General features: G+C 36.9%; 2 pseudogenes; both read left to right on the top strand.

The window, feature by feature from the left end:
* Nucleotides 1-1,253: 1,253 nt before the first annotated feature.
* On the top strand, nucleotides 1,254-4,476 carry LOC131344224 (sulfotransferase 2B1-like; annotated as a pseudogene).
* A 3,822-nt stretch (nucleotides 4,477-8,298) lies between these two features.
* LOC131344223 (sulfotransferase 2B1-like) lies at nucleotides 8,299-11,760 on the top strand (annotated as a pseudogene).
* The last annotated feature ends 360 nt before the right edge of the window (nucleotides 11,761-12,120 follow it).

The following is a 12,120-nucleotide window of genomic DNA, read 5'->3' as shown; positions in this document are numbered from 1 at the left end:
TTCTGGAGAGAGTATTTCAGCACAGTTTAGTAGTGAGGACTTTATGAATTTCTTCACTAAAAAAATTGATAGTATCAGGAACAAAATATTGGATGTTCAACCATTGACGGCATCCGGTGATCCAGACCACCCTATAGCTCCACACTTAAAGCTACAATGCTTTTCCAGTAGAGGGCAGGAAGAGCTAGTTAAACTTATCACCACGGCTAAACCAACAACGTGTTTGTTAGATCCAATTCCAACTAGATCGCTGAAAGAAGTGATACATGCAGCTGGAGAGCCTCTTCTTAATATTATTAACTCTTCGTTATTTCTAGGTCATGTCCCAAAATCTCTTAAGTTAGCAGTTATTAAGCCTCTTCTTAAGAAACCGAAACTGGACCCTGATGAAATATCAAATTACAGACCGATTTCAAACCTTCCGTTTATATCTAAAATATTAGAAAAGGTGGTGTCAGCTCAATTATGCTCCTTCCTACAGGAAAACAATATCCTTGAAGAATTTCAGTCAGGTTTTAGGCCCCATCATAGTACAGAAACTGCACTAGTTAAAATCACTAATGACTTGCTTTTAGCTTCGGACCAAGGCTGCATCTCAATTTTAGTCCTGCTTGATCTTAGTGCTGCATTCGACACTATAGATCATAATATTCTCATAGATCGCTTACAAAATCACATAGGCATGCAGGGACAGGAATTAAAATGGTTTAGATCCTACCTGTCTGATCCATACCACTTTGTAGATTTAAATGGAGAACTGTCCAGTGTAGTGCCAGTCCCACAAGGGTCAGTTTTAGGACCTCTGCTTTTCTCAGTATACATGCTTCCATTGGGTAACATCATTAGAAGGCATGCATTCCTTCATCTCGTGAATTGAAGAATTCACTTCAACCCTCATCTGCCTAGGGTAAAAATTCAAGTACACTCTGTACGAAAAAGAGGTTGTGTGTGTGTGTTTTCAGTATAAAGAGACATGCTGCATTCCTTCATCTTGCACCAGGAAAAGAAGAAGCAAGTAAAGACTTGAATTTTTAATACACTGAGCAATAAAATACAGCCGACTTTTGAAATGACTTTTAGGGATTTATTATGAACAATTATTCCAAGCATTATAAGTTCCTCACACAGGTAAAGTGACCTACTTATTGCACAAACGCTTACAAGGATCAATTAGAATGTCTGTTTATCTGATCACAGGGCTGAAAAGCAGGTCTTTTCAAGTTACTAATGCAGTGATGGAGTCACGTGACCTCGTAACGCCTCACTGGAAGGTTGGACTACAGAACAGGCAAACTGTGTATAAGACCAGTGACTGATCCTTCCACGGGTTTGACCAATACTGCCGGTCACAATGGACAACAACGACTTGTATTCGCTTTATCACGGACTTTTACTCCCAAAAATTTCACACACCGACAAGAGTCTGAAATATTTTGAGTCGTTTCAAGTGCAGGATGATGATGTGATTGCAGTTACTTATCCCAAATCTGGTAGGTTCTCTAGTACTGGTACCTCTTCCACTTTCTTTCTTTCTTTCTTTCTTTATTATAATAATAATATTAATTTATTATATAATATAATAATTTATGTGTTTACAATATTTATTTAACCAATAGGCCATTGCTCAAAAGCTGGTTTGGAGGAACTTCACAGAGTCCTCAACCTGATAGAACACCTTTGGGATGAATTAGAGCGGAGACTGTGAGCCAGGCCAAAAACTAGGACGTCTGCCTTTACATGCACATTAATTTAATATGGAGTTGGCCCGTCCATTTCAGTTATAACTTCTTTAACTCTTCTGGGAAGGCTTTCCACAAGGTTTAGGAATGTGTTTATAGGAATTCTTGACAATTCCTCTAGAAGTGCATTTGTGAGCACAGGCACTGATGTTGGATGAGAAGGCCTGGCTCACAGTCTCCTCATCCATGTCTTGGATGACCTTGGACCTTGCTTTATGCACTGGTGTGCAGTCATGTTGGAACAGGAAGGGGCCATCCCCAAAGTTTTCCCACTAAGTTGGGAGCATGAAATTGTCCAAAATATCTTGGTATGCTGAAGAATTAAGAGTTCCTCTCACTGGAGCTAATGGGCCGATATATATATATATATATATATATATATATATATGCATCCTGGTGCCATGTGTTCCCCAGATAATATATATATATATATATATATATATATATGTATAGATTATGTATATATTTTGACCTTTTTCTCCCTCATATTTCTTCTAGTTGCAACTAAGATGTGCTTGAACAGAACTACTCCGTCTTTTTTCAGGTACAACATGGATGCAGGAAATTCTTCCCCTGCTCCTGAATGGAGGGGATTTGACTCCAGTACTGACCATCCCAAACTGGGACAGAGTGCCATGGCTTGAGGAGTCACGTGCTGCTGAAGCTGCAAAGAAGCTGAGTGCTCCACGGGCCTTCGCTTCCCATATGCCTTATCATCTGATGCCTTCTTCTTTCTTCTCATCTAAGGCTAAGGTAAAAAAAAAAATGACTGAGTGAATGCTCTGGCATAGCTGTTTTTTGATGCAATCTGGATTATCAGGAAAAATATCCCAATAATTTTCAATATATAGTTCTTAGGATCTGTTTGGGACGTCGCACAGTAACCATTCTTCATCAGCAGCTTAGATTTTATTTCAATCTTTCTTGGAAAAAAATCTAATTGTGAGTGAATCTCATGTGCTCAGCCTAGTCCAAGTCATTCCACTGACACTGATTCTTGGAATCTTCATTTGAAGCTTCTTTGCAAGCGGTTCCTTAGTTGACTGTTGGATTTGTGCTTTGTGCTGATATCATGCTGGAAGGTCTTCATCTTCAGCTACCCATCAGAGGCCTGTACCAAAAATAGATAGACGCTTGAAATTTGAAGCTATTCATGAAACGTGAAGAAAATCATACAGATACAAATGATCGTTATTTGGGGTTAATCCAAATCACAACATTGATTTATGGTGTATGATGATGACTTTTGAGCATGAGCACAGTTCCCTAGACCATAATAAAAGGGTTTGCACACTTGTGCAGCCAGGTAATTGTTAGTTTTGGACCCATTTCTGGCATCCATTTCACATTAAATGTGGTCCAAGATTTAGCTTGGTTTTTATATATGTTATTATTTATTTATTATTTTTAACACTGCAATTTTAACAGAGGTGTGTAGACTCTATATTCCTTAATCTCTTGTGTTTTTACTTTACTTTACTCTAGGTCATTTATGTGTCTCGAAACCCAAAAGATGTCCTGGTTTCCACTTTTCATTTCCACCAAATGGCCAGTTTTCTACATGACCCAGGAGCCTTTGAGGAATTTGCGGACCAATTTCTAGCCGGAAATGGTGAGTGAAACAATCTGATCTGTACTGAACACAGCACTATCATGGAGACAATCTTATCTGTAGAACACAATGGTGTGAATGTCTTTGCTCAGTGATATTCGGAAAGTGGACTGATCACGTGAAGAGCTGGAGAAACACGGATTTGGGTGACAGAATTCTTTACGTCACGTATGAGGAGATGATTCAGGTAATGTGTTTCCATCCAGGTGATCCTATTGAATTAAAGGTTAAGTTGACCGATGTTTACTTACATGCTCCATCAGTGTGTTGTTTTGCTTGAACAATTTCTTGGCTGCATTTTGTTTTTTATCAGCTTCACATTACATATTGTTGTAACTTTCCTATAAAAGCATGTTTTATTATCACTTACATGCTAATCTGTTACAGCTATGGTGATCTATTATTCTTTGACTTTGTCAGGATCTACATGGGGTTCTCGGACGCATGTTACTCTTCCTTGGTAAGAGCATGAGCAAAGACGCTCTGAACCATGTGACTGAACACTGTACGTTCAAAACCATGAAGCAAAACAAAACGTCCAACTATTCACTGGTGCCAAAGGATGTAATGGACAGCAAGAAGTCTGCATTTCTCAGAAAAGGTAGAGATAAACTCAGAAAGACTTATAGACTTGTATATAATGCTTTGTTCACATCCCAAAATGGGGCTTCTGAAGTAGTTTCTAGGTGCTGGAAGGTCTAATTTCTGATTTCTGTTTTATTCTTTCTAAGGAATTGTTGGAGATTGGAAGAATTACTTCAGCCCAGAGTTGGAGTCGAAGTTCAACACAGCTATTTCTGAAGAATTAAAGGGAACGGACATCACATTCCCCCTGGGATGAGGAACACAGATAACATCCCACTGCTTAAAATGATGATAAATGTAACAATTGCATTATACCAAATGTGCACTTTTTAAATTATAAATGTATCATTTCTTATTTTAATTTCTTCAAAATCTGCAAAAAAAAGTATCCGAACACAGAACACAGAACACAGTCGGTTTATTGCTAAATTACGATGTGTAGAAAAACATCATTCCCTCGTATCTTCTTGCACTAGTCCAAAGGTCTGTGGTTATAAAAACGTTTCTTGTCTTCCAAACACCACAATACAAGCAAGAGAATTCAAAACTTCCAAATAAATCCTTATCCTGTAAAGCAGTACGTTTCAAGGTAATAGATAACCTGCTGTCGTGTCCAAAAGTATTGGAACAACAAGGCAAATTCCTGTACTTTTTGCTGTAAACTGAAGGGAAAAAAATAATCTGCAATCCATTACTCTTAAACATTCAACAATTAGCTAAGCAGAAATATACATTTTCTAATTTTTTACTTATTTTACTTTATACTCATTTTAATGTATACATATTCCCACTTTTAAATGGCTTTTTTATATTTTTCCCCCCCTTATATTTACTTCAATTTTTACATGAGTACTGCTTACATAACTGTTATATTACTTTAATTATTGCACTATACTATACTATTGTTTAATTAAGTTTAATTACACTTATATCATTTAATTAATTATTATGACTTGCTTATTTTAATGATTTATGCTTGCCTTTTTCGTCTTCTTCCTTTTGTTATTGTAACTGTATGAAATTTGCTATATAAATAAAATGTATTATTATTATTATTATTATTATTATTATTATTATTATTATTACCCCTATCTATCTATAGCCATTCAGATATGAGAGGTGTTCAATGAATAAACTTATTCTCTTTTTATTTCCTAGTAGAACACAACCTCTTTCATTCACCACGAGTAACATATGTCTACTCAAAACTCAACTATAACTGTAATATAAATAAATGTAAATAATAAATAATAATAAATAAATAATATGTAAATAAATCTATATTCTTAGCTAGGGAACTGCCAGTGTGCTGTGTTTTTCAACTCTTACGCTCACCCTCAGGGCAGTGGAGGTATTTATATTCACCATCTAGTATGCGGTGGAGATCATTTTCATTGTGAAACACGGGAATTTGTACAATCAAGAAACTTTTCAATGCTTGCTTTTGTCTTCACGTGCTCTGGAGTGTATGAATCTTTATTCAACACTCTCTTGCTCCTGGCAGTGCTAGGCTCTCTGAGAACAGAGGAACAGAACAGATTCCTCTGGAGAAAAATCTAGGCTTTTAAGGGCACTTTGTATATGCAGTTGGAGTCAAACCTCATAGCCCGCTGCTCCCTTGTGCTGCTTATGGTATCGCACTTTGCTTTTACAACAGTAACAAAATATAACGAAGGAGCTGGAAACTACATTTGAATAAGTGTGAGTGATAAAATCATTCAACAGATACAGTATGTGTGAGAGAATTATCTGAAACACATGGTACTCTACACAATTGTTCGTTCTTTGGGCATTTGGACGGCTCTGTCGGTGAAAGCGAGTGTTGGTGTGAACGGGCGCCATCTCCATGTGCTCCCTCTTACTTTTCATCACACTGGTTCACGGCAACTGAGGCTTTTCTTATGTCTTGAGATGACGTCAGTGATATCTGTTGTATTTTTTATTTGTCTTCATAATGAATTTAAAATATCTGATCTTGGATTGGTTCTTTGTGTTTCCTCTGGTGGTACTGCAAGGCAAAGAATTTCTTGTGGTCAAGAAATGCATCAGCCGATCAGATGCCAGTTCATATTTTGTACATAAAAAGCTGACTCTGTATCACTGAAAGGAGCATCATGTAGTCGAGCACAGAGAGCATGAAGTATTGAGGAAGGTATATCCTATTTTTAAAATTAGTGCATCCCTAATCAGCAAGCCAGAGGAAAACTACCTGGGATGATATTAGGGAGAACCCTTTAGAGGAACCAAACTCAAACGGGAACCCATCCACACCGGATAGTGTGATTACAAACGTGCAAATACGTATGCATCATTTGTTCCCCAAAATGATTATGAAAATGATTTTTTTTAAGAAACAGGTATTATTTGCATAGCAATTTGTGATTCAGGGAAATCTAATTATATTTCAAGTTAAAGACAGGCAGTATTCAGAGGCACTGCATTACTTCTAGCAGACATACACTATTCTACTGCAGCACAGAGACTACTGTATTTATAAGAGACAGTATAGTTGTGATATCTGGACTTCATTGTTTCAGTGTGGTCAGTGCCTGTCTTACTGCCTATTATAAATAGTAAATGTACAAAATACAAGAAGATAGTAAGGTAAATGGATGAAAAAGCTTCACTGTTGTCCCACAGTTATTATACTACCAGTTAGACAAGAATTCACTTCAACCCTCATCTGCCAAGGGAACAAATTCATGTACATTCTGTACGAAAAAGAGGTTGTGTGTGTGTGTGTGTTTTCAGTATAAAGAGACATGCTGCATTCCTTCGTCTTGTAAATTGAAGAATTCACTTCAATCCTCATCTGCCTAGGGTAAAAATTCAAGTACACTCTGTACGAAAAAGAGGTTGTGTATGTGTGTGTGTGTGTTTTCAGTATAAAGAGATATGCTGCATTCCTTCGTCTTGTAAATTGAAGAATTCACTTCAACCCTCATCTGCCTAGGGAAAAAATTCAAGTACACTCTGTACGAAAAAGAGGTTGTGTGTGTGTGTTTTCAGTATAAAGAGACATGCTGATTGAAATAAACCAGAACAATCCCAGATTCTTATTTAGTACAGTAGCTAAACTAACAAAGCATCATATTTCTGGAGAGAGTATTTCAGCACAGTTTAGTAGTGAGGACTTTATGAATTTCTTCACTAAAAAAATTGATAGTATCAGGAACAAAATATTGGATGTTCAACCATTGACGGCATCCGGTGATCCAGACCACCCTATAGCTCCACACTTAAAGCTACAATGCTTTACCAGTAGAGGGCAGGAAGAGCTAGTTAAACTTATCACCACGGCTAAACCAACAACGTGTTTGTTAGATCCAATTCCAACTAGATCGCTGAAAGAAGTGATACATGCAGCTGGAGAGCCTCTTCTTAATATTATTAACTCTTCGTTATTTCTAGGTCATGTCCCAAAATCTCTTAAGTTAGCAGTTATTAAGCCTCTTCTTAAGAAACCGAAACTGGACCCTGATGAAATATCAAATTACAGACCGATTTCAAACCTTCCGTTTATATCTAAAATATTAGAAAAGGTGGTGTCAGCCCAATTATGCTCCTTCCTACAGGAAAACAATATCCTTGAAGAATTTCAGTCAGGTTTTAGGCCCCATCATAGTACAGAAACTGCACTAGTTAAAATCACTAATGACTTGCTTTTAGCTTCGGACCAAGGCTGCATCTCAATTTTAGTCCTGCTTGATCTTAGTGCTGCATTCGACACTATAGATCATAATATTCTCATAGATCGCTTACAAAATCACATAGGCATGCAGGGACAGGAATTAAAATGGTTTAGATCCTACCTGTCTGATCCATACCACTTTGTAGATTTAAATGGAGAACTGTCCAGTGTAGTGCCAGTGAAATACGGGGTCCCACAAGGGTCAGTTTTAGGACCTCTGCTTTTCTCAGTATACATGCTTCCATTGGGTAACATCATTAGAAGGCATGCATTCCTTCATCTCTTGAATTGAAGAATTCACTTCAACCCTCATCTGCCTAGGGTAAAAATTCAAGTACACTCTGTACGAAAAAGAGGTTGTGTGTGTGTGTTTTCAGTATAAAGAGACATGCTGCATTCCTTCATCTTGCACCAGGAAAAGAAGAAGCAAGTAAAGACTTGAATTTTTAATACACTGAGCAATAAAATACAGCCGACTTTTGAAATGACTTTTAGGGATTTATTATGAACAATTATTCCAAGCATTATAAGTTCCTCACACAGGTAAAGTGACCTACTTATTGCACAAACGCTTACAAGGATCAATTAGAATGTCTGTTTATCTGATCACAGGGCTGAAAAGCAGGTCTTTTCAAGTTACTAATGCAGTGATGGAGTCACGTGACCTCGTAACGCCTCACTGGAAGGTTGGACTACAGAACAGGCAAACTGTGTATAAGACCAGTGACTGATCCTTCCACGGGTTTGACCAATACTGCCGGTCACAATGGACAACAACGACTTGTATTCGCTTTATCACGGACTTTTACTCCCAAAAATTTCACACACCGACAAGAGTCTGAAATATTTTGAGTCGTTTCAAGTGCAGGATGATGATGTGATTGCAGTTACTTATCCCAAATCTGGTAGGTTCTCCTAGTACTGGTACCTCTTCCACTTTCTTTCTTTCTTTATTTCTTTATTTCTTTCTTTATTTATTTATTATAATAATAATATTAATTTATTATATAATATAATAATTTATGTGTTTACAATATTTATTTAACCAATAGGCCATTGCTCAAAAGCTGGTTTGGAGGAACTTCACAGAGTCCTCAACCTGATAGAACACCTTTGGGATGAATTAGAGCGGAGACTGTGAGCCAGGCCAAAAACTAGGACGTCTGCCTTTACATGCACATTAATTTAATATGGAGTTGGCCCGTCCATTTCAGTTATAACTTCTTTAACTCTTCTGGGAAGGCTTTCCACAAGGTTTAGGAATGTGTTTATAGGAATTCTTGACAATTCCTCTAGAAGTGCATTTGTGAGCACAGGCACTGATGTTGGATGAGAAGGCCTGGCTCACAGTCTCCTCATCCATGTCTTGGATGACCTTGGACCTTGCTTTATGCACTGGTGTGCAGTCATGTTGGAACAGGAAGGGGCCATCCCCAAAGTTTTCCCACTAAGTTGGGAGCATGAAATTGTCCAAAATATCTTGGTATGCTGAAGAATTAAGAGTTCCTCTCACTGGAGCTAATGGGCCGATATATATATATATATATATATATATGCATCCTGGTGCCATGTGTTCCCCAGATATATATATATATATATATATATATATATATATATATATATGTATACATTATGTATATATTTTGACCTTTTTCTCCCTCATATTTCTTCTAGTTGCAACTAAGATGTGCTTGAACAGAACTACTCCGTCTTTTTTCAGGTACAACATGGATGCAGGAAATTCTTCCCCTGCTCCTGAATGGAGGGGATTTGACTCCAGTACTGACCATCCCAAACTGGGACAGAGTGCCATGGCTTGAGGAGTCACGTGCTGCTGAAGCTGCAAAGAAGCTGAGTGCTCCACGGGCCTTCGCTTCCCATATGCCTTATCATCTGATGCCTTCTTCTTTCTTCTCATCTAAGGCTAAGGTAAAAAAAAAAATGACTGAGTGAATGCTCTGGCATAGCTGTTTTTTGATGCAATCTGGATTATCAGGAAAAATATCCCAATAATTTTCAATATATAGTTCTTAGGATCTGTTTTGGACGTCGCACAGTAACCATTCTTCATCAGCAGCTTAGATTTTATTTCAATCTTTCTTGGAAAAAAATCTAATTGTGAGTGAATCTCATGTGCTCAGCCTAGTCCAAGTCATTCCACTGACACTGATTCTTGGAATCTTCATTTGAAGCTTCTTTGCAAGCGGTTCCTTAGTTGACTGTTGGATTTGTGCTTTGTGCTGATATCATGCTGGAAGGTCTTCATCTTCAGCTACCCATCAGAGGCCTGTACCAAAAATAGATAGACGCTTGAAATTTGAAGCTATTCATGAAACGTGAAGAAAATCATACAGATACAAATGATCGTTATTTGGGGTTAATCCAAATCACAACATTGATTTATGGTGTATGATGATGACTTTTGAGCATGAGCACAGTTCCCTAGACCATAATAAAAGGGTTTGCACACTTGTGCAGCCAGGTAATTGTTAGTTTTGGACCCATTTCTGGCATCCATTTCACATTAAATGTGGTCCAAGATTTAGCTTGGTTTTTATATATGTTATTATTTATTTATTATTTTTAACACTGCAATTTTAACAGAGGTGTGTAGACTCTATATTCCTTAATCTCTTGTGTTTTTACTTTACTTTACTCTAGGTCATTTATGTGTCTCGAAACCCAAAAGATGTCCTGGTTTCCACTTTTCATTTCCACCAAATGGCCAGTTTTCTACATGACCCAGGAGCCTTTGAGGAATTTGCGGACCAATTTCTAGCCGGAAATGGTGAGTGAAACAATCTGATCTGTACTGAACACAGCACTATCATGGAGACAATCTTATCTGTAGAACACAATGGTGTGAATGTCTTTGCTCAGTGATATTCGGAAAGTGGACTGATCACGTGAAGAGCTGGAGAAACACGGATTTGGGTGACAGAATTCTTTACGTCACGTATGAGGAGATGATTCAGGTAATGTGTTTCCATCCAGGTGATCCTATTGAATTAAAGGTTAAGTTGACCGATGTTTACTTACATGCTCCATCAGTGTGTTGTTTTGCTTGAACAATTTCTTGGCTGCATTTTGTTTTTTATCAGCTTCACATTACATTGTTGTAACTTTCCTATAAAAGCATGTTTTATTATCACTTACATGCTAATCTGTTACAGCTATGGTGATCTATTATTCTTTGACTTTGTCAGGATCTACATGGGGTTCTCGGACGCATGTTACTCTTCCTTGGTAAGAGCATGAGCAAAGACGCTCTGAACCATGTGACTGAACACTGTACGTTCAAAACCATGAAGCAAAACAAAATGTCCAACTATTCGCTGGTGCCAAAGGATGTAATGGACAGCAAGAAGTCTGCATTTCTCAGAAAAGGTAGAGATAAACTCAGAAAGACTTATAGACTTGTATATAATGCTTTGTTCACATCCCAAAATGGGGCTTCTGAAGTAGTTTCTAGGTGCTGGAAGGTCTAATTTCTGATTTCTGTTTTATTCTTTCTAAGGAATTGTTGGAGATTGGAAGAATTACTTCAGCCCAGAGTTGGAGTCGAAGTTCAACACAGCTATTTCTGAAGAATTAAAGGGAACGGACATCACATTCCCCCTGGGATGAGGAACACAGATAACATCCCACTGCTTAAAATGATGATAAATGTAACAATTGCATTATACCAAATGTGCACTTTTTAAATTATAAATGTATGATTTCTTATTTTAATTTCTTCAAAATCTGCAAAAAAAAGTATCCGAACACAGAACACAGAACACAGTCGGTTTATTGCTAAATTACGATGTGTAGAAAAACATCATTCCCTCGTATCTTCTTGCACTAGTCCAAAGGTCTGTGGTTATAAAAACGTTTCTTGTCTTCCAAACACCACAATACAAGCAAGAGAATTCAAAACTTCCAAATAAATCCTTATCCTGTAAAGCAGTACGTTTCAAGGTAATAGATAACCTGCTGTCGTGTCCAAAAGTATTGGAACAACAAGGCAAATTCCTGTACTTTTTGCTGTAAACTGAAGGGAAAAAAATAATCTGCAATCCATTACTCTTAAACATTCAACAATTAGCTAAGCAAAAATATACATTTTCTAATTTTTTACTTATTTTACTTTATACTCATTTTAATGTATACATATTCCCACTTTTAAATGGCTTTTTTATATTTTTCCCCCCCTTATATTTACTTCAATTTTTACATGAGTACTGCTTACATAACTGTTATATTACTTTAATTATTGCACTATACTATACTATTGTTTAATTAAGTTTAATTACACTTATATCATTTAATTAATTATTATGACTTGCTTATTTTAATGATTTATGCTTGCCTTTTTCGTCTTCTTCCTTTTGTTATTGTAACTGTATGAAATTTGCTATATAAATAAAATGTATTATTATTATTATTATTATTATTATTATTATTATTATTATTACCCCTATCTATCTATAGCCATTCAGATATGAGAGGTG

This window comes from Hemibagrus wyckioides, linkage group LG23 (assembly GCF_019097595.1).
Source record: "Hemibagrus wyckioides isolate EC202008001 linkage group LG23, SWU_Hwy_1.0, whole genome shotgun sequence".
NCBI classification, from domain to species: Eukaryota; Metazoa; Chordata; class Actinopteri; order Siluriformes; family Bagridae; genus Hemibagrus; species Hemibagrus wyckioides.
This window is presented reverse-complemented; position numbering and strand designations above follow the sequence as displayed.